At 43.8% G+C, this 22,822-nt stretch overlaps 1 pseudogene across 1 annotated transcript in view; it reads right to left on the bottom strand.

Moving 5' to 3' along the window:
* The window catches only part of LOC149354040 (serine/threonine-protein kinase PLK1-like), a 72,735-nt pseudogene extending 51,993 nt beyond the window's left edge, over nucleotides 1-20,742 (bottom strand). The window contains exons 1-7 of the transcript XR_016291149.1: nucleotides 20,112-20,742; nucleotides 17,771-17,804; nucleotides 15,234-15,295; nucleotides 12,035-12,073; nucleotides 9,393-9,545; nucleotides 5,207-5,240; nucleotides 2,667-2,728 (exon numbers count right to left, since the gene is read on the bottom strand). The product of XR_016291149.1 is annotated as a serine/threonine-protein kinase PLK1-like (transcript). The remainder of the gene's footprint in view (nucleotides 1-2,666; nucleotides 2,729-5,206; nucleotides 5,241-9,392; nucleotides 9,546-12,034; nucleotides 12,074-15,233; nucleotides 15,296-17,770; nucleotides 17,805-20,111) is intronic.
* Nucleotides 20,743-22,822: the final 2,080 nt, after the last annotated feature.

Genomic DNA, 22,822 nt, shown 5'->3' on the forward strand with positions numbered 1-22,822 from the left:
ATTTGGCTTCGGCCATATCAAAAAGTAGCAGCGACAAATGGGATTTAACCCTGTGACTGCCAACAGCAAGGTCATTGAGAAAAAAATGACAGATTTTCATCCCACTGAAAAGGTTCAAAGGCACATGTGCCATGAATGCTTACCACGTGAAGCATGGCTATTGAGCTAGGCCTTACAATGCCACAATACAGTGGCACAAATTAGTGCCACATTTGCTGCCAGGTGCTTCTGCATAGGAAAATCTATTCCATTCAGTGGCTGCTAAGTGCCTAGACAACCATTTAGTGCACAGCTGCAGGGCCATGGGCAAAGCTCAGCCCTCTAGCTGACAGGCTAGCAGCAAAGAAGCACTGGAGCTAAAGCTACATCAGGAAATGCTTAGGCAATCTTAAATTATTTTTTTTTATTTTCTACTCATTTGCAGTTTCACAATGCCTTCAGGAATAAGTGGGTAACATTTTATGGCTCTATTCACAGCATTTGCAGAAATCCATCAGTCTGGATGAGCGATAAAAAGCAACCAGCCCTGAAAACATGCCCTGTTGGTGCCCTTCTATTCCCGTAACTGTAGAGCACAATTCCATGCATCGACATTGGCAAGCCAGTTGAAGCAGGGAGCTCTAGAAGACTGAAGGAGAAGAGTAGAATGTGCCCACGGGCATGTTCTTCTCTTTTCTCGCCTAACATGCTATTTGGGGGGGGGAGGGGGCGAGGTTAACTAATGCATTTACACGGCTATGTATGTCGACTGAAATAAAGTTGAGACCCCCCACACACCGCATGTCAGAAAAAAAAGAGCTTGCCCGAAGGCACATTCCAAAATGAAAATACATTATTCACTGGACTACTCGACCACCCTTGCGCCATCGTCCTCACTAGTGCTGTCGTCATCATCACTGCTGCGGTCCCACAGCACGCGGTTGTTACGTTCTCATCCCCCGAAATCCATTTAAACACATTTACGAGAATAGCAACCATGCTTAGGCACATGGTGCAACACAAACACATCCAACAGAAAAGTCGTCATACTTATAGCTACACAAACAGCAATCTTAATGTATGCTTTGATAGCGCCTGTCATAGGCTGCATTCCATGCCTAGGCAGGGATTTAGGAACACACATGTTTTACAACAAATTCAAGTGGAAACAAGAGATGGTGCACAGAAAGCGCTGATTATATAACAAACTTCACTGCAATGCAATTAAAAATGCTTTTCATGTTCCCCCACTGGCACATTCCACAGCACATCCACAAGCAAGTACTTGTATATATTCCCAAAGCTCAGCCCATTAGCTCACAGGCTGCCATGCGGATATCAGAAGGTGGGATTAGGCAGCATAGGGATACTGTTCACTCCCTCAAGGAATCAGTGGGCTTTTGTCACCTCTCCTATTCTGCCATCTGCTTCATGCTATGATTGTGGCCATGCCACCGCCTAGATTCCTCAGCTCAATATAGGCTGGTGGTTGTGTGCACGTGGCTGCTTAGGAATGGCTCTCCCTCCACGCAGCCCTCTGGCTCCAGTTCTCGGCCAATGCCTCTCAGTGCGAGGGAAGTGGGCGCGTGGCGGACAGCAGTGCGGGAAGCACAGCTGATTGAAGAGAAGCCTGGCGTAGGCAAGTGCGATAAGTCGGTTCTCAGTTGGAAGCGAACGCAAAGGGAAATAGTTTTTCTCTTCAAATAGCTTCAAAACAAAGTTAACTTCTGAATCCAAGCAAACAGTTTGCAACTGGAAAAGAAACAGAAAAAAAGGCAATTCACAAGAACTGAATGGCATAAGCCAAAAGATTAGGTTTACAGAATTCACTAAGGCAACTGAAATAAAAATGAAGTGGAAAGAAAAAAAAACGCTTTCACATGAAGGCCCTCCCATGAACGGGGGACGCATAGTTAGGGTTCCACTGTAGTCATTGTTTACAATAAAAGGTCTAGCCTTGTTACCAGTTTACCATCGCACAATAACTTTACATTAAAATGAACCTAAAACTGATTTCTGCGAAGCCTTTGAGAGCAAAGTGCACGGACACACAGTCAGGGGAGCGCCACCTCCCACTGACGGGTATGTGTCGCACGCGTAGAACATTGCTCCGAACCATCAGCCCAGGCATCATTACTGTTAGCTGAGCGCCAGATCATTGGAGGATCCTCATTTTAACTTATAATTACATCACGTTTGCCAGTAAACTGACCTAGCAACCTGTTTTACTTTACAAAGTTTATTCGTGCCGGTCGTCGGGCGTGCATCTTATCATTCGTACTTTCATTGCAGTATGCATTAGAAGAATTTACTGTAACTCAGCTAATTTGTGTCACAGCATGAAAAAATGGGCTGCATAATGGGGGCACCGCTAATCCCAAGTCCTGTGCAGGCCCCATGCAATGGCCACACTGTGTCATAACTGCAGAAAAAAGTGCGGCAGTCACACGTGTACATAAGGTAAATTTTACGGACCATTTGTCTAGCCAACATTGAGCTGCTTAATGCACACAGACTACAATTTTTGCCATGATGCTGATGTTTGGGTAAAAGTAAACCAGACTAAAGCTGGACATTTTTTTTTTTTTCCGTATGCCCGCACTTGAAAATGCCTTCAACTTCAACCAAAACCCAGCCATGCAGAGGAATTGTAAGATTTTTGTACACCAAAGATTGGCAGCACTCACACCTTAAGGCTGGCCCTCGAGCTGGGCAGCTGCAGATGTCCCGCAGCTGCTGGTGCCCCTCTCTGCAGGATGAACGGAAACGGCCACACTGAAACCTTCCACACTGATTCAAACTTGCAGCATTAACAGTAGACAGCTTTCTGATTAGGAGCAAGCCAGGGTTGGATAGAAAAAAGAATTTCCAACGCCGATTATTAATTATACAATTTCGGTCGGGTCCACAGTGCGAGTCGACACTTTTCTTCAAGGTCTCAATTTACGTCTTGACTCATTCCTGTAATAATAAGTTAGGGAAACAAATACACACATTTCATATAAATCAATACAAGAATTTCTGCTGGTAAAACAAGTAAACGAAAATTACGCTTATTGGAGTCGTACCACACAATGTAAAACGTGAAGCCATGCAATTAAAAGCAACAAGGATTCCTGGGTTCATTTAGGATGCCTGACATGAACTTTTCTAGCGGCTGAGATCAGATACTGAGCACCCTCCTTCGTGGTCACTGCGTAAAGACCCTTAATCAAGATACTGTGTATCATGAATTGTTTTCACAGCACCAGGAACCAGTTTAGCACTGCTAGGCCACAAACAGCATTTCACTTCGCCTAGTGAAGTTGAATCTCGATACGAATCTCACGGGGTCGTGAGCGAATTCGCATAATCCCAAGCATCATATCACATCAAAAACAAACAAAATCGGTATCAAGTATCATGCGAAATGTACTCGCACAGACTCGTTTATGGCTGACAGTATTTATTTACGGCCACATGCTGCCACTCACTGCTCCTTGTGCGCACAAACTAGGAATTGTGGAGTCTGTGATGTGTGGGCCGAGCGCCACTACTCGCAGCTTGCGCGTACATATCCGTAACGGAGTGAGGAAGTCTTTGGAACATCCGAAATTAACCACACTGTTCACAATGCACTCGGGTCGGGGAATTTCCCGAATTTGTATCATCCCTAAATTTGCATCAACCGAGTTCGTGGTACCTAGTAGACGATGTGAAGGGGAGAGATGTGGCCCTGAGTGATGGCAAACTACTTGAAGGTACAGAGTTACATAGAGATGGCTAGAGAAAATGCTGGCATCGCAATCATTCATCCACTTCGGAAAGAGCGGCAGTGCAGCTTTATTTTTCTGGGCAAACACAAGCAAAGCCCGAGAATAAGTACGTACTCAGTCGTACGAATACGACTTTTTTCCAAAAGATACTTTCTAGGGATGCTTCACTAGTTTTCAAACGTGGCAAATACAATACACGTTCGACTGACAAAAACACTACATTAAATATATATCATCGGCTCAAAGTGAGGAACACTACAGTGCAGCTGCATTTTGCTTCAGGAAGTATCATGAGGCTCTGAAAGATGAAAAGAGCGTGTAAAAGCTCAACTTGAGCTTTTTTTTCCCCCCAAACCGAGCGTCGTCAGACTGTCCAGCCACGGTTGGAAAAACACGCAGAACATACAGAAATGACCCCTTTTTTTGTCCGAGTTGTATTGCTCTACTTGATGTGTTCCAAGTTGTTGTATCATCCTGTCATCAGTCCTGTATTTTATTTTATGAATTTCCATTTAGTACTGTAACCTTTAACTAAGAGCACATTTTAGCAGATATATATATTTGTTGTCCTACTTAATGTACCTCATTCCAGTTGTTGCGATGTGCTCTTAGTAGTGCTTTTTTTTTATTGCTGCATAGCATTCAGTGTGTTCTAAATGAGTAATTTAGTTTTTTAGAAGGAAATTGCGGTGTTTCCAAAGATTTAACTAAGTTGGAGGTTTAGGGCCCTGTCAAGTACACCGTACTTTATGTCCTCGACATTTTTGTTTTCTCTGTATTGAAAACTGAGAACAAATAATGTGAAAGTGAAATTAAAAGGAGGCCTATCAGAGAAAGATAAAAACACGCTTATTGGTGTTCCATTGCATGTACTAGTATACAGCACACAAAAATGTGCCACATGGGGACACAGTTTACCTTTTTCCAGCAATCGAAGCAAGTGGGACTCTCGAATCCTACTGAATATACCAATCGAGAATATTCTTTGCAGTATACTTAAGTGAGACCAGGTATTCACAACAAGTAATTACATTAAACAAAACAGAGCCATTTCTAAACAGCCCGATTTGAACAGGATGAGGAAAACTTCAACAATGTCGTCGTTACTACATATCAAAAATAACAGGAGAGCTGGAATACTTCCTTGGGAGACACCAGAAGAGACAGGAACATTACCTGAATAATTGTCAATACTAACAAATTGTATTCGATTAGATGGCAAGCTAAACCACAGTTAACTATGACGCTAGGAAGACCAACTTGTTGAAGCGTGGGAATTAATTTAAGACGGGGGATGAGGTCCCATTATTTACTGAAATATATAAGAATGATATCAATCTGGGAGGACTTCTCAGGGACGGATGTGAAACTAAAATTCAATGTTAGTTGCACAGACATCGACAAGATCTGCAATTGCAGCTAGAAGTGCTTAGCACAAAAAAAAAAGAAATGCACACATTCAAAGCACATACCTGGGCCCAGCACCACATCGAATGCACCGAGAGCCTGCACAGAAAATACATCAACAAATTCAACAGAGAGAACTGGCACTTGCAGAGAAGGTGCAACAAGTATAAGACAAAATTCCATTGTTAAGAGACAGGCCTACCAGACTAGTATACCCCACTTTTGTCACCCTTCTGCTAATGAATATCCATTGTGCCAACTCTGTGCTCTTCCCGTTGCGTACGGAAAGGGGCACACAGGAAACCAGTGTCCCATCCAAATACAAAAGTGGTTTGGTTGGATTTGGTTTATGGGGTTTAACGTCCCAAAGCGACTAAGGCTATGATAGACGCCGTAGTGCAAAGGCTCCGGAAATTTCGACCACCTGGGGTTCTTTAACGTGCACTGACATCGCACAAAAGTGCGCAGCACTGTTCACTCGGCACAGTCCACCGGCCGTACTTGCTCAGCAAATTTTCCCTCAATCAAAATCCCTTTCTTGCGTTTCATTGTATATAGTACTATCATATTCCTAACAAGCATGATGCCCTCAAGCTGACACCTTCACATATTGCATCACACATTTGTTACAATCATAAGGTTGGTTTTATGTCATGGCAGGAAAGCTTACCTGCAGTTACGCCGAGTCTAACCACTCCCATACCACATGCTATGAATTTTTAAACGTAATATCGAATACATGACAGATCTAATCTCCAAGCTTCGTATGTATGCGGCGCATACTGTTCTTTCCCAGGAGAAATTTTAACAACTGCATTCCCACGTGCTGGCTGACCCTAACTGTATTATTTGATAAACATGTTGCAGAAGAGAGCACAGGGCCTCCACTAGGCACAGAATGTCACTTGCTACCTCCAATCACTGACCATATTTCCAGTCCCAAGGTAGACGACTGTGTGAAAATGTTCGCGAGCTATATAAGGTAGATACGGCAGACTTAGAAAACGATAAAATTATTAATGAAAAGAAATGCAGAGGTAAGCACTATTAGCTGAGCTGGCTACAGCCAGAACACTTGGTTTAATAATAAGAGGAGTTCCAAAGGACAGAGCACGTTGATTGGAAAAATTGGTGTTTCTATTCTGTAAAAGCAGTACTTCTCTTCTCTACACAACCTTCATCCATGTCAGACTATTCTTTGAGGAGGTGTATCTGCTTCTGAAAGCACTCATGAAATTTTTCTTTTAGTTGGCATTGAAAGCTCTTGCATCATGGTGCAGAGGTGCAGACACTGTATTTTCAATCTATGCAGCCTTTCAAATACACACTGGCTACCACTTCGCTCCACCCAGACACTCACGGAATTGAGTTGCGGGCTTTGCCCTCTGCCCCAGCCAACGATTTTGACTCCTTCAATCTTCCTCGTCTTGTTCTGTGCCACGGCACACCTCATGAACTGCAGAGTGACCATGGATGCGTTTTTCTTTCGAATGCCGCTGAAGCAGCGCTCAAAATCATTCATCGCTCCACTACAGCGTGCCACCCTCAAACTAATGGCATGACCGAGCTCTTCAACCGCACCCTACGCAACATCCTCGCCATGTACACTGGCTATGCTCACCCAAACTGGGAATAGGCCCTTCCTTGTGTCACGTAGAACTGCAATAAGGCAATGGATACTACGACAGGCTTCTCTCTGTCTTTTCTCTTCCTTTGAGGTCGCGAGCCCACGTCTACCATGGACACCATCCTCCACTATAGCAGATGGCTCTGCAACTAGTCTCCTTTCCACAGCCCATCCGCACACTGAAGAATGCCGCCAGCTTCAGCATTCGTTCACCACTCAGCACCAAAAACTCAGCCAGGAAAGCACCAACCCGAGCCCATCATATCCGACGCTCGTTTGGCTTTGGTTTCCTCACACCAATCCTGGTTTATCACCGCTAGCACGGGCCTTACCACGTTCACTTTGATCCAATTCTTTATTCTCTTTCCATAGAAAGGGGGGAGCTGAGAGAAAAGGCTGACTTGCCTGACGAAGGCCTCTGCACCCATATACAGTTTGCGAGACAGTGGCAAAAAAAGAAAGAAAAAAAATCTTATTTGTACATGCTACCTTATTTATAATAAATGTTAGGGAAAAAAAAAGAGGTTGTATATGCAGGTTGTAACACAATGATGCCCCAGAACAATTTGCAACACTCAATTTTCTACATAAAGTAAATAGAACAACCCAACAAAGATTTTCTTCTCATAACACATAATCGTCAAACAAAGTAGCATGAATCATGGAAAGCACCCAGTAACTGCAAGGAAATCTCGAGCGAAATATTACGGAAACTGAATGATACTACTTATTAAGTATTGTTTGAGGTTCTCTTTGGACCTTGATGCGGAAGATTTGAAATGAAGTGGCAGTAATTTATTAATGGCTGCAGGAATTTGGTAACATAGTGTCCATTTACTATAATAAGACCAGATTTCAGGAAACAATTTTTGCTGCATTCTGAAGTGCAATGTTAAGGAAGAATTATCAAAAATAAAAGCATATGATCAGTTTTTGTGAATATGTTCAAATAGTCTGAACAAATATATCTCATCTCCCTTCAGAATACAGCGTTTGATGAACAATGGCATTGTTCAGAGGTTCTGTGGTCAGCTGTGATTTCCCCAATTGCTCTCAATGCTTTCTTTTGCATCGTTATTAATTTTTTTGTAATTACCAGAAGTTGCAGTTCCCAGACGAGAATGCAGTAAAATATTTTGGAGTGAATGTGCCTAGTTCATTGATATCTTTGGCCATGTAGGTATTACGCCAGCCAATCAGTAAAGGCAGCCAACCACTCTGCTCAGACTGGCAGCAAGTTTCAAATTATGTGTATTCCAACATAGCGTCTCGCTGAACCAAACACCAAAAAATTTGTGACTGGAAAATCTTCTAAATCGCAGTGTAACCAGAATAAACATTAGCAGATACCCTTCTATAGTGTTAATAGGCCTGAAAATTATGTAGAGCGTCTTCGAAAGATCTAAGACAGTCTGTTTGTATGCAACCAGGAGAGAAGGTGAGCTAGAAGGTTAACGCATTTGCCTTGTCTTCAAGCGGGCCCAAAGCTGGATCACTGAAAAAATTGTTTGTGTCCCCAGTATACATTACGTCTGATGAATCTGTCATATTAATATATCGTTAACACAAGTTATCAACAGAAGCGGCCCTAAGATCGAGTCCTGTGGCACACACCTTGTGTGATGTGGAGCTTCTACGAATCATTGGAGTATATGTGGACATACTGAAAACTGTTTGCGAAATAACTATCAAACGGGGCTGCGGAAATTCTATGCACACCATAAAAATTGCTAGTGAAGGAGAATAATACGATAAACGCAGTCAAAAGCATTTACAAAGTCTAAAAACAAGCAAGCCTGCATTTTCTCGCTCCGATGTTATCAATAATTTTCTATTTAACTGTTAGCAGTGCTTTTTCTGTAGACCTTTCTTCAAAATCACATACTGTGAATCATTCATAATGTTACGTTTGGCAATGAAATTTTGTGACCCGCAGTTGATGGCGCCTTCAAATATTTTAGATAAAATATTCAACAAACCTTCACAGTGAACTATATTGGTGAGGCCATTGAGTCTTCTTTGGACCATCGTCACTAAAACCACTTAACGGTGCACGTTGCCTGCCTCAAACTTTGCTATGACCCACTTGTTCTTTCTGCCATGCAAGTATGGTTTACGGCGGTTTAACGTTCCAAAGCAACTCGGACTGTGAGGGACGCTGTAGTGGAGGGCTCTGGAAATTTTGACCACCTGGGGTTTTTTAATGTGCATTGACATCGCACAGTACACGGGCCACTATAATTTCACCTCCATCGAAATTCGACCGCCGCGACCGAGATCGAACCCGCGTCTTTCGGGTCAGCAGCCGAGCGCCATAACCACTGAGCCACCGCGGCGGCCCTCCTGGCTAGTTTACTTCTGCTTCAAGTGCCTGTGTATGTATGCACGCATACCATGCATTTCAATGGTTCATCTGCTGACAAGTATGCGTCCATCCCTTCTATATTCTTTTTCTTTTCCCTTCCGCAATGTGATTCACCTGCCACATAAACGTCGTCAGGCCTTTGGCTGCAATTACGGCACCCACTGCTAGCTTTAAACATCGCCGGAAGGCACAGCAGCAGCTATGGTGGTCGTACTAGAGCACTGCAGAGAAACCACACACAGTTCATAAAATAACTCACCATATGGCCTGCGCAGGCTCCCCTTCCCCAAAGTGTGGATGAATTGACCGTGTTTGGAGAAGACGTAGATGCAGCAGTCATCTTTTACGGCATACTTCCCATCCTCCATGGCTACGACCGCTGATGGACGACAGAACGCCTCCTTTGAGCCGCCTGAAAAAACAATGAGTAATAACAGTGGTCTGAGCCAAACAGGAGCCCAGTCTTCTGCAGTTCAGGCAAACCCTCGCACAGTAAACAGGCCTCTAGAATTTCGCGTTCATTGAAATTCGATTGCCACCAGCGGGATCGAACCCGCACCTTTCGTGTTAGCAGCCAAGCACCATAACCACTGAGTCACCGTGTACAGTGTGGGGGAAATTAATTACATAACATTACAGGGCTAGCTGATAGAGAATTAAATATAGACTGCTGTGACAGTGTTTGCTGCATTGAAATTTGACTAGTACACACATTTCATATAAATCAATACAAGAATTTCTGCTGGTAAAACAAGTAAACGAAAATTACGCTTATTGGAGTCGTACCACGCATTGTAAAACATGAAGCCATGCAATTAAAAGCAACAAGGATTCCTGGGTAAAGACCCTTAATCAAGCTACTGTGTATCATGAATTGCGTTCACAGCACCAGGAACCAGTTTAGCGCTGCTAGGCCAAAAACAGCATTTCACTTCGCCTAGTGCAGTCGAATCTCGATACGAATCTCACGGGGTCGTGAGCGAATTCGCATAATCCCAAGCAACGTATCACCTCAAAAACAAACAAAATCGGTATCGAGCATCATGCGAAATGTACTCGCACATATTTCAAGCATCATGCGAAATGTATGTGCACAGACTCGTTTATGGCTGACAGTATTTATTTATGGCCACATGCTGCCACTCACTGCTCCTTGTGCGCACAAACTAGGAATTGTGGAGTCTGTGATGTGTGGGCCGAGCGCCACTGCTCGCAGCTTGCACGTACATATCCGTAACGGAGTGAGGACGTCTTTGGAACATCCGAAATTAACCACACTGTTCACAATGCACTCGGGTCGGGGAATTTCCCGAATTTGTATCATCCCTAAATTTGCATCAACCGAGTTCGTGGTACCTAGTACACGATGTGAAGGGGAGAGATGTGGCCCTGAGTGATGGCAAACTACTTGAAGGTACAGAGTTACATAGAGATGGCTAGAGAAAATGCTGGCATCGCAATCATTCATCCACTTCGGAAAGAGCGGCAGTGCAGCTTTATTTTTCTGGGCAAGTACAAGCAAAGCCCGAGAATAAGTACGTACTCAGTCGTACGAATACGACTTTTTTTCAAAAGATACTTTCTAGGGATGCTTCACTAGTTTTCAAACGTGGCAAATACAATACATGTTCGACTGACAAAAACACTACATTAAATATATATCATCGGCTCAAAGTGAGGAACACTACAGTGCAGCTGCATTTTGCTTCAGGAAGTATCATGGGGCTCTGAAAGATGAAAAGAGCGTAAAAGCTCAACTTGAGTTTTTTTTCCCCCCAAACCGAGCGTCGTCAGACTGTCCAGCCACGGTTGGAAAAACACGCAGAACATACAGAAATGACCCCTTTTTTTGTCCGAGTTGTATTGCTCTACTTGATGTGTTCCAAGTTGTTGTATCATCCTGTCATCAGTCCTGTATTTTATTTTATGAATTTCCATTTAGTACTGTATCCTCAAACTAAGAGCACATTTTAGCAGATATATATATTTGTTGTCCTACTTAATGTACCTCATTCCAGTTGTTGCGATGTGCTCTTAGTAGCGCTTTTTTTTTATTGCTGCATAGCATTCAGTGTGTTCTAAATGTGTAGTTTAGTTTTTTAGAAGGAAATTGCGGTGTTTCCAAACATTTAACTAAGTTGGAGGTTTAGGGCCCTGTCAAGTACACCGTACTTTATGTCCTCGACATTTTTGTTTTCTCTGTATTGAAAACTGAGAACAAATAATGTGAAAATGAAATTAAACGGAGGCCTATCAGAGAAAAGATAAAAACACGCTTATTGGTGTTCCATTGCATGTACTAGTATACAGCACACAAAAATGTGCCACATGGGGACACAGTTTACCTTTTTCCAGCAATCGAAGCAAGTGGGACTCTCGAATCCTACTGAATATACCAATCGAGAATATTCTTTGCAGTATACTTAAGTGAGACCAGGTATTCACAACAAGTAATTACATTAAACAAAACAGAGCCATTTCTAAACAGCCCGATTTGAACAGGATGAGGAAAACTTCAACAATGTCGTCGTTACTACATATCAAAAATAACAGGAGAGCTGGAATACTTCCTTGGGAGACAGCAGAAGAGACAGGAACATTACCTGAATAATTGTCAATACTAACAAATTGTATTCGATTAGATGGCAAGCTAAACCACAGTTAACTATGATGCTAGGAAGACCAACTTGTTGAAGCGTGGGAATTAATTTAGGACGGGAGACGAGGTCCCATTCTTTACTGAAATCTATAAAAATGATATTGATCTGGCAGGACTTCTGACGGACGGATGTGAAACTAAAATCCAATGTTACTTCGACAGACATCAGCAAAGTCTGAAATTGCAGCAGAAATGCTTAGCAGAAAAAAAAGAGAGGAAATGCACACATTCAAAGCACGTACCTGGGCTCAACACCACATCCAATACGCCGAAGCCCTGCACTGAGAGAGAATACATACAAAGTCAACAGGGAGAACCGGCACTTGCAGAGAAGGTGCAGCAGGTACTAAAGTTCCATTAGCAAGAGACACGCCTACCAGTCTAGTATACCAAACTTTTGTCACTCTTCTGCTAATGAAGATCCAATGCAACAACTGTGCTCTCCCACTGCATACGGAAGGGGCACACAGGAAACCCAAGAGTCCCACCCAGGGCTACAGAAGTGTGAAGCACTGTTCACTCGGCACAGTCCACCTGTTGTACTTGCTCTGCAACTTTTCCCACAATCAAAATCCCTTTCTTGCTTTTCATAGCTAAATTTCCACATTCCTTTGTAACTAGTCCTATCATATTCCCAACAAGCACAGTGCCCTCAAGCTGACACCTTCACTCACATATTGCATCACTCATTGGTTAATATCATAAGCTTGCTTTTATGTCATGGCAGGAAAACTTACCAGCAGTTAGTCCTAGTCAAACCACTCCCATATACCACCTGCTATGAATTTGGCTTCGGCCATATCAAAAAGTAGCAGCGACAAATGGGATTTAACCCTGTGACTGCCAACAGCAAGGTCATTGAGAAAAAAATGACAGATTTTCATCCCACTGAAAAGGTTCAAAGGCACATGTGCCATGAATGCTTACCACGTGAAGCATGGCTATTGAGCTAGGCCTTACAATGCAACAATACAGTGGCACAAATTAGTGCCACATTTGCTGCCAGGTGCTTCTGCATAGGAAAATCTATTCCATTCAGTGGCTGCTAAGTGCCTAGACAACCATTTAGTGCACAGCTGCAGGGCCATGGGCAAAGCTCAGCCCTCTAGCTGACAGGCTAGCAGCAAGGAAGCACTGGAGCTAAAGCTACATCAGGAAATGCTTAGGCAATCTTAAATTATTTTTTTTTATTTTCTACTCATTTGCAGTTTCACAATGCCTTCAGGAATAAGTGGGTAACATTTTATGGCTCTATTCACAGCATTTGCAGAAATCCATCAGTCTGGATGAGCGATAAAAAGCAACCAGCCCTGAAAACATGCCCTGTTGGTGCCCTTCTATTCCCGTAACTGTAGAGCACAATTCCATGCATCGACATTGGCAAGCCAGTTGAAGCAGGGAGCTCTAGAAGACTGAAGGAGAAGAGTAGAATGTGCCCACGGGCATGTTCTTCTCTTTTCTCGCCTAACATGCTATTTGGGGGGGGGAGGGGGCGAGGTTAACTAATGCATTTACACGGCTATGTATGTCGACTGAAATAAAGTTGAGACCCCCCACACACCGCATGTCAGAAAAAAAAGAGCTTGCCCGAAGGCACATTCCAAAATGAAAATACATTATTCACTGGACTACTCGACCACCCTTGCGCCATCGTCCTCACTAGTGCTGTCGTCATCATCACTGCTGCGGTCCCACAGCACGCGGTTGTTACGTTCTCATCCCCCGAAATCCATATAAACACATTTACGAGAATAGCAACCATGCTTAGGCACATGGTGCAACACAAACACATCCAACAGAAAAGTCGTCATACTTATAGCTACACAAACAGCAATCTTAATGTATGCTTTGATAGCGCCTGTCATAGGCTGCATTCCATGCCTAGGCAGGGATTTAGGAACACACATGTTTTACAACAAATTGAGGTGGAAACAAGAGATGGTGCACAGAAAGCGCTGATTATATAACAAACTTCACTGCAATGCAATTAAAAATGCTTTTCATGTTCCCCCACTGGCACATTCCAAAGCACATCCACAAGCAAGTCAGTATATATTCCCAAAGCTCAGCCCATTAGCTCACAGGCTGCCATGCGGATATCAGAAGGTGGGATTAGGCAGCATAGGGATACTGTTCACTCCCTCAAGGAATCAGTGGGCTTTTGTCACTTCTCCTATTCTGCCATCCGCTTCATGCTGATTGTGGCCATGCCACCGCCTAGATTCCTCAGCTCAATATAGGCTGGTGGTTGTGTGCACGTGGCTGCTTAGGAATGGCTCTCCCTCCACGCAGCCCTCTGGCTCCAGTTCTCGGCCAATGCCTCTCAGTGCGAGGGAAGTGGGCGCGTGGCGGACAGCAGTGCGGGAAGCACAGCTGATTGAAGAGAAGCCTGGCGTAGGCAAGTGCGATAAGTCGGTTCTCAGTTGGAAGCGAACGCAAAGGGAAATAGTTTTTCTCTTCAAATAGTTTCAAAACAAAGTTAACTTCTGAATCCAAGCAAACAGTTTGCAACTGGAAAAGAAACAGAAAAAAAGGCAATTCACAAGAACTGAATGGCGTAAGCCAAAAGATTAGGTTTACAGAATTCACTAAGGCACTGAAATAAAAATGAAGTGGAGAGAAAAAAAACGCTTTCACATGAAGGCCCTCCCATGAACGGGGGACGCATAGTCAGGGTTCCACTGTAGTCATTGTTTACAATAAAAGGTTTAGCCTTGTTACCAGTTTACCATCGCACAATAACTTTACATTAAAATGAACCTAAAACTGATTTCTGCGAAGCCTTTGAGAGCAAAGTGCACGGACACACAGTCAGGGGAGCGCCACCTCCCACTGACGGGCATGTGCCGCACGCGTAGAACACTGCTCCGAACCATCAGCCTAGGCATCATTACTGTTAGCTGAGTGCCAGATCATTGGAGGATCCTCATTTTAACTTATAATTACGTCACGTTTGCCAGTAAACTGACCTAGCAACCTGTTTTACATTACACAGTTTATTCGTGCCGGTCGTCGGGCGTGCATCTTATCATTCATACTTTCATTGCAGTATGCATTAGAAGAATTTACCGTAACTCAGCTAATTTGTGTCACAGCATGAAAAAATGGGCTGCATAATCGAGGCACCGCTAATCCCAAGTCCTGTGCAGGCCCCATGCAATGGCCAGACTGTGTCATAACTGCAGAAAAAAGAGCAGCAGTCACACGTGTACATAAGGTAAATTTTAAAGACCATTTGTCTAGCCAACATTCAGCTGCTTAATGCACACAGACTACAATTTTTGCCATGATGTTGATGTTTGGGTAAAAGTAAACCAGACTAAAGCTGGACATTTTTTTTTTTCGTATGCCCGCACTTGAAAATGCCTCCAACTTCAACCAGAACCCAGCCATGCAGAGGAATTGTAAGATTTTTGTACACCAAAGATTGGCAGCACTCACTCCTTAAGGCTGGCCCTCGAGCTGGGCAGCTGCAGATGTCCCGCAGCTGCTGGTGCCCCTCTCTGCAGGATGAACGGAAACGGCCACACTGAAACCTTCCACACTGATTCAAACTTGCAGCATTAACAGTAGACAGCTTTCCGATTAGGAGCAAGCCAGGGTTGGATAGAAAAAAAGAATTTCCAACGCTGATTATTAATTATACAATTTCGGTCAGCTCCACAGTGCGAGTCGACACTTTTCTTCAAGGTCTCAATTTACGTCTTGACTCATTCCTGTAATAATAAGTTAGGGAAACAAATACTACACACATTTCATATAAATCAAAACAAGAATTTCTGCTGGTAAAACAAGTAAGCGAAAATTACGCTTATTGGAGTCGTACCACGCAATGTAAAACATGAAGCCATGCAATTAAAAGCAACAAGGATTCCTGGGTTCATTTAGGATGCCCGACATGAACTTTTCTAGCGGCTGAGATCAGACACTGAGCACCCTCCTTCGTGGTCACTGCGTAAAGACCCTTAATCAAGATACTGTGTATCATGAATTGTTTTCACAGCACCAGGAACCAGTTTAGCACTGCTAGGCCACAAACAGCATTTCACTTCGCCTAGTGAAGTTGAATCTCGATACGAATCTCACGGGGTCGTGAGCGAATTCGCATAATCCCAAGCATCATATCACATCAAAAACAAACAAAATCGGTATCAAGCATCATGCGAAATGTACTCGCACAGACTCGTTTATGGCTGACAGTATTTATTTACGGCCACATGCTGCCACTCACTGCTCCTTGTGCGCACAACCTAGGAATTGTGGAGTCTGATGTGTGAGCCGAGCGCCACTGCTCGCAGCTTGCGCGTACACATCCGTAACGGATGTGGGGAAGTCTTCGGAACATCCGAAATTAAGCACACTGTTCACAATGTACTCGGGTCAGGAATTTCCCGAATTTGTATCATCCCTAAATTTGCATCAACCGCGTTTGTAGTACCTAGTACATGTTGTGAAAGGGAGAGATCTGGCCCTGTGTCATGGCAAACTTCTTGAAGGTACAGAGTTACACAGAGATGGCTAGAGAAAATGCTGGCATTGCACTCATTCATCCACTTGGGAAACCGCGGCAGTGCAGCTTTACTTCTCTGGGCAAGTACAAGCAAAGCCCGAGAATAAGTACGTACTCAGTCGTACGAATACGACTTTTTTTGCCAAAGATACTTTCTAGGAATGCTTCTCTAGTTTTCAAACGTGGCAAATACAATACACGTTCGACTGACAAAAGCACTATATTAAATATATATCATAGGCTAAAATTGAGGAACACCACAGTGCAGCTGCATTTTGCTTCAGGAAGTATTGTGAGGCAGCTGAAAGATGAAAAGAGCCTAACAGTTGAACTTGAGTTTTTTTTTTTTTCACCAAACAGAGCGTCGTCAAACCGTCCAGCCAAGTTTGGAAAAACACGCAGAACATACAGAAATGATCCCTTTTTTCATCCGAGTTGTATTGTTCTGCTTGATGTGTTCAGAGTTATTTGTTGTACCATACTGTCATCAGTCTTGTATTCCATTTCATAAATTTCGATTTAGTACTGTAACCTTTAACTAAGAGCACTTTTTAGCAGATATATATATTTGTTGTCCTACTTAATGCATCTCACGTCAGTTGTTGCGATGTGCTCTTAATAGTGCTTTTTTTTTATTGCTGCACAGAATTCAGCGCGTTCGAAATGTGTATTTTAGTTTTTAGAATTGCGCTGTTTCCAAACATTCCAAACTGACAAAGTTTGCGGTTTAGGGCTCAGTCAGGTACACCGTACTTTGTCCTGGACATATTTGTTTTCTCTGCATGGAAAACTGAGAACAAATAATGTGAAAGTGAAATTAAAAGAGGCCTACCAGAGAAAGATAAAAACATGCTTATTGGTGTTCCATTGTATGTACTAGTATACAGCACACAATAAATGTGCCACATGGGGACGTAGTTTACCTTTTGCCAGCACTCGAAGCTAGTGGGACTCTTGTGTCCTACTGATTACACCAATCGAGAATAGAGTATACTTAAGTGAGACCAGGTATTCACAACAAGTAATTATATTAAACAAAACAGAGCCGTTTGGAAACAGCCTGATCTGAACAGGATGAGGACAACTTTAACAATGTCGTTACTACATATCGAAAATAACAGGAGAGCTGGAATACTTCCTTGGGAGACACCAGAAGAGACAGGAACATTACCTGAATAATTGTCAATACTAACAAATTGTATTCGATTAGATGGCAAGCTAAACCACAGTTAACTATGATGCTAGGAAGACCAACTTGTTGAAGCGTGGAAATTAATTTAGGACGGGAGACGACGTCCCATTCTTTACTGAAATCTATAAAAATGATATCGATCTGGCAGGACTTCTGACAGACGGATGTGAAACTAAAATCCAATGATAGTTCGACAGACATCAGCAAAGTCTGAAATTGCAGCAGAAATGCTTAGCAGAAAAAAAAAGAGGAAATGCACACATTCAAAGCACGTACCTGGGCCCAGCACCGCATCCAAAAATCCGATGCCCTGCACCGAGAATACATCAACAAAGTCAACAGGGAGAACCGGCACTTGCAGAGAAGGTGCAGCAGGTACTAAACTTCCATTACCAAGAGACACGCCTACCAGTCTAGTATACCAAACTTTTGTCACTCTTCTGCTAATGAAGATCCAATGCACCAACTGTGCTCTCGCATTACGTATGGAGAGGGGCACACAGGAAACCCAAGAGTCCCACCAAAGGCTACAAAAGCGCGCAGCACTGTTCACTCGGCACAGTCCACCTGTCGTACTTGCTCTGCAACTTTTCCCACAATCAAAATCCCTTTCTTGCTTTTCATAGCTAAATTTCTACATTCCTTTGTAACTAGTCTATCATATGCCCAACAAGCACAGTGCTCTCAAGGTGACACCTTCACTCACATATTGAATCACACATTGGTTAATATCATAAGGTTAGTTTCATGTCATGGCAGGAAAGCTTACCTGCAGTTAATCCTAGTCAAACCACTCTCATACCACCTGCTATGAATTTGGCTTTGGCCATTTCAAAAAGTAACAGCCACAAATGGGATTTAACCCTGTGACTGCCAACAGCAAAGTCATTGAGAAAAAAATGACAGATTTTCATCCCACTGAAAAGGTTCAAAGGCACATGTGCCATGAATGCTTACCACGTGAAGCATGGCTATTGAGCTAGGCCTTACAATGCAACAATACAGTGGCACAAATTAGTGCCACATGTGCTGCCAGGTGCTTCTGCATAGGGAAATCTATTCCATTCAACGGCTGCTAAGTGCCTAGACAACCATTTAGTGCACAGCTGCAGGGCCATGGGCAAAGCTCAGCCCTCTAGCTGACAGGCTAGCAGCAAGGAAGCACTGGAGCTAAAGCCACATCAGGAAATGCTTAGGCAATCTTAGATTATTTTTTTTTATTTTCTACTCATTTGCAGTTTCACAATGCCTTCAGGAATAAGTGGGTAACATTTTATGGCTCTATTCACAGCATTTGCAGAGATCCATCAGTCTGGATGAGCGACAAAAAGCAACCAGCCCTGAAAACATGCCCTGTTGGTGCCCTTCTATTCCTGAAACTGTAGAGCACAATGTCATGCATCCACATTGGCAAGCCTTTTGAAACAGCGAGCTCTAGAAGACTGAAGCAGAAGAGTGGAATGTACCAACGGGCATGTTCTCTTTTCTCGCCTGACGTGCTATTTGGGGGGGGGGGAGGGGGCGAGGTTAACTATTGCATTTACACAACTAAGTATGTCGACTCAAATTAAGTCAAACCCCCTCACACACACCGCATGTCAGGAAAAAAAAAGAAGAGCTTGCCCAAAGGCACATTCCAAAATGAAAATGCATTATTCACTGGACTACTCGACCACCCTTGCGCCATCGTCCTTACTAGTGCTGCCGTCGTCATCGTCGCTGCAGTCCCTCAGCACGCGGTTCTTATGTTCTTATCCCCCGAAATCCATATAAACACATTTACGAGAATAGCAACTATGCTTAGGCACACAGTGCAACACAAAGACAGCACACAGAAAAGTCGTCATACTTATAGCTACACAAACAGCAATCTCAATGTGTGCTGTTATAGTGACTGTCATAAGCTGCATTCTATGCGTAGGCATGAATTTACGAACACATATGTTTTACAACAAATTGAGGTGGAAACAAGAGGTGGTGCAAGGAAAGCGCTGATTATATAACAAACTTCACTGCAATGCAACTAAAAATGCTTTTCATGTTCCCCTCCTGGCACATTCCACAGCACAACCACAAGCAAGTGAATATATATTCCCCAAACCCCAAGCTTAGCCCATTAGCTCACAGGCTGCCATGCGGATATCAGAAGGTGGGATTAGGCAGCATACGGATACTGTTCACTCCCTCAAGCAATCGGTGGGCTTTTGTCACTTCTGTCATTCGGACATCCCCTTCATACTGCAAGTATCCTGCTCTGATTCAAGTACTGTATTATTCCCTCGTTCTTAATTGCACATTTATTGCACCACTTCAAATGCCTGCTAGAACTGCACCGTAATCTGCTTTCAAGAATACATACTATGCACGCACAGTGTACCAATCTGAAAGAGAATCAGTCTTAAGGCTTCTCGATCCAGCACATCATATGGCCCTTTGTTAGTCTACAGGAACCTTGAGAACTTGTCCAGTTAAGAGCCTAGTCATTGCTACCAATGTGTGGAGTCCATCTAAAGAGCGAACAAGTCTATGATGTAAGGTCCAATTGCTTGGTTATCGCCCATGTCGCAGTTCAACTCAAACATAAGCACTGAGGTTGTATGCCTGTAAACCAACTCACCAGCAGCCTTTCCTCCCACGTGTGAGAATTCTAGCTGATCATATTGAAGGGCCCCTTGACAACTGCCCAACCAAATGCATGAATGTGGCGCAAGTTCCATGCTTACCTCTGCTCACTGAAGGCGATAAATTTTTCCCAACTGTTCCAAACAGGAACAGCCCACTGCAAGCTATTCAACAGCACTTCTTTCCCTTCAAGAAAAATAGTCGTGAACAGTTCTACACAGATTGACAGATTGACAAATGAGCAGATTCTGTTACGTGTGCAATTATTGGAAAGACACTCTCGGCAACTAAAACCATAAGCAAGGACATGACTATCCTCCCTGATGAAACATTCGCAACCCTCATGGCAGTATATAAGATTTTAAAAAACAGAATAACAAAACCTCATATACATGGACTCACAAGTGCTGTACCGGCCATTTCGGGTGCAATGAGAAATATGCAAGCCAGTGCACTGTCATTTAAATAAATATGCATGACGGTGCTTGGGTGTACCACGAAGTCACTGAATAAGGCCTGCAATCAACAATTTTTTGGGTCCCAAGCCACTATTACATGGAAATGAAGGTGACAAGGCAACAGCATTTGCATCCAAAAATATAAGACCTGTGGATATTACCCACACTCCTTACCTGGATAACAGATGTCAGATTAAACACAAAAATAACTGAAATGAAGCAAAACAGACGATTAAGCCTTATATCAGTGACTGGAAACACCAGCTTAAAAACTGCCATTTTAGCGGCTTCGACAATACTGAGGATAGGCCATACACATCAGATCCACTCATCTCTACTTATGTCAAACCCTCACCCTGTATGTGATAAATGTGGGCATAGCAACTTTGTTGTGCACCCCCTCACTAAGTGTAATCGATGCAAGAACGACCGGACAGCACATTTTCTACAAATGTACAAACAGTGCACCCAACTTATCCCTAAACTTCTCCTTGCACCAGATTCATTAGTCCCACTGCAAAGAATGCTCAACTTTTTAAAAGAAAATTGGTGTTCTATTATTCACCTCTTGAGTGAACAGCTGACATGATCCCGGAGTTTTGTGCTGCAGTGCTGAATTTTTAGGTTGCTCAATTTTTCCAGGTAATGTTATGCCCACTGTTACTCTATCACTTTCTATGAATGTCTCATCCTGGGTTAATCCAATGTCTCTGGAGCTCTTTGGCCTTGATGTCCTTGCGGTAAAAACACCATTAGCCATCATTTCGCTCTCATGCACCTTTCTGACCTCACGACACTACAGATGCCACTGTGGCTAAGAGGTCAAAGTAACAGGATCGGACCGCGGTCATGACTGCCGTACCTCAATGGAGGCGAAATTCAGAAACACCTCTGTGATGCGAAACCTAAGCACACATTAAAGACCCCCCACATCGTCGATATTACTTCGCAGCATCCAACTACCGACTGTTGCACAAATCAGAGAAAATCTAAAAAATATTCTCTCGGCTTAACCGCGCATTTGTTCGGGCTAAAATTTCGCACAGAGGTTGCATTTGGTGGTCAGTTTTGTTTTTTATTATATTTAGGTGGGTTATTTGCTTGATTCAGTCAGAATTATCAGGAAATCCCCATCGTATGCGGTGACGGCGAACCAAAACCAAAAAACTTTGCAGCAGTGGTACCCGTGGCGCCATCTCGCACCCATCGGAGAAACGAGCTCTCTACCGGGGAGGGCGGTGGGGAGCAGTTGGCCACGCATAGCCACGTGCATAGCCAAGTCACAGCCATGGCCTTCTCTTGATCGCTGTACGATCGCATTTTCGGTGATGTCTCGCCATGTGTCTCGCGCTGCTTCGCAGCAGAGAGATAGAAGCAAAGATAATGTGCTCACCAACTTAGCACAGCTGGGTTTCTCCGGTGGGTGCGAGATGGCGCCACGGGTACCATTGCTGCGATGTCTTTCAGTTTTGGATCGTCGTCGCCACATACGATGGGGATTTCCAAATAATTCTGACTGACTCAGGCAAGTACCCCACCCAAATGTGGTATAAAACAAAACTGACCACCAAATGCAACCTCTGTGCGAAATTTGAGCCCGAACAAACGCGCGGTTAAGCCGAGAGAATTTTTTTTTCGATTTTCTCTGATTTACGAAACACGCGATACAGCCACATGTTAAGGCCGGTTCACATGCAAGCGACTGAGCGATTGAGCGACGCGTCGCAGCGAAAATTTCCAACTTGTTGCAACCTCGCCGCTCGTCGCAGCGACGACTCAAAAACAGGTTTTTCCGCCGCGGTGACAGGATTCGCTAGCATTTTCGCTGTCATGTGAAACAGGATTTAGGCATAGAAAAATTTCGACGCTGTACGTCAGAGAAATGTCGCTGTGGCTCAGTGGACGAAGTAGCGGGATAGGAGCGCGACCGTGACTGCCGCATTTCGATGCAGGCAGAAACGCCCGTGCGCTGCGGAATCTCAGCACACGATAAAGAACCCCACGCGGTCGAAATTACTCCGCGCGACATGTTAGGCCCACAAAACTTTCGACCTCGTGTAAAGTCAGACGCCGCTGCGGCTCATACGGCAAGGTGGCGGGATCGGGTCGCGGTCGTGACTGCCACATTAATTTCGATGCAGACGAAATTCAGAAACGCCCGTGCGCTGCGAAATGTCAGCATACGATGAAGAACCCCACGTGGTCGAAATTACGCCGCAGCCCTCCCCTCGACTCCGGCATTTTAGGC

The sequence above is a fragment of the Amblyomma mixtum genome, chromosome 3, assembly GCF_055824585.1.
Source record: "Amblyomma mixtum isolate Tamu chromosome 3, ASM5582458v1, whole genome shotgun sequence".
In the NCBI taxonomy this organism is placed as follows: Eukaryota; Metazoa; Arthropoda; class Arachnida; order Ixodida; family Ixodidae; genus Amblyomma; species Amblyomma mixtum.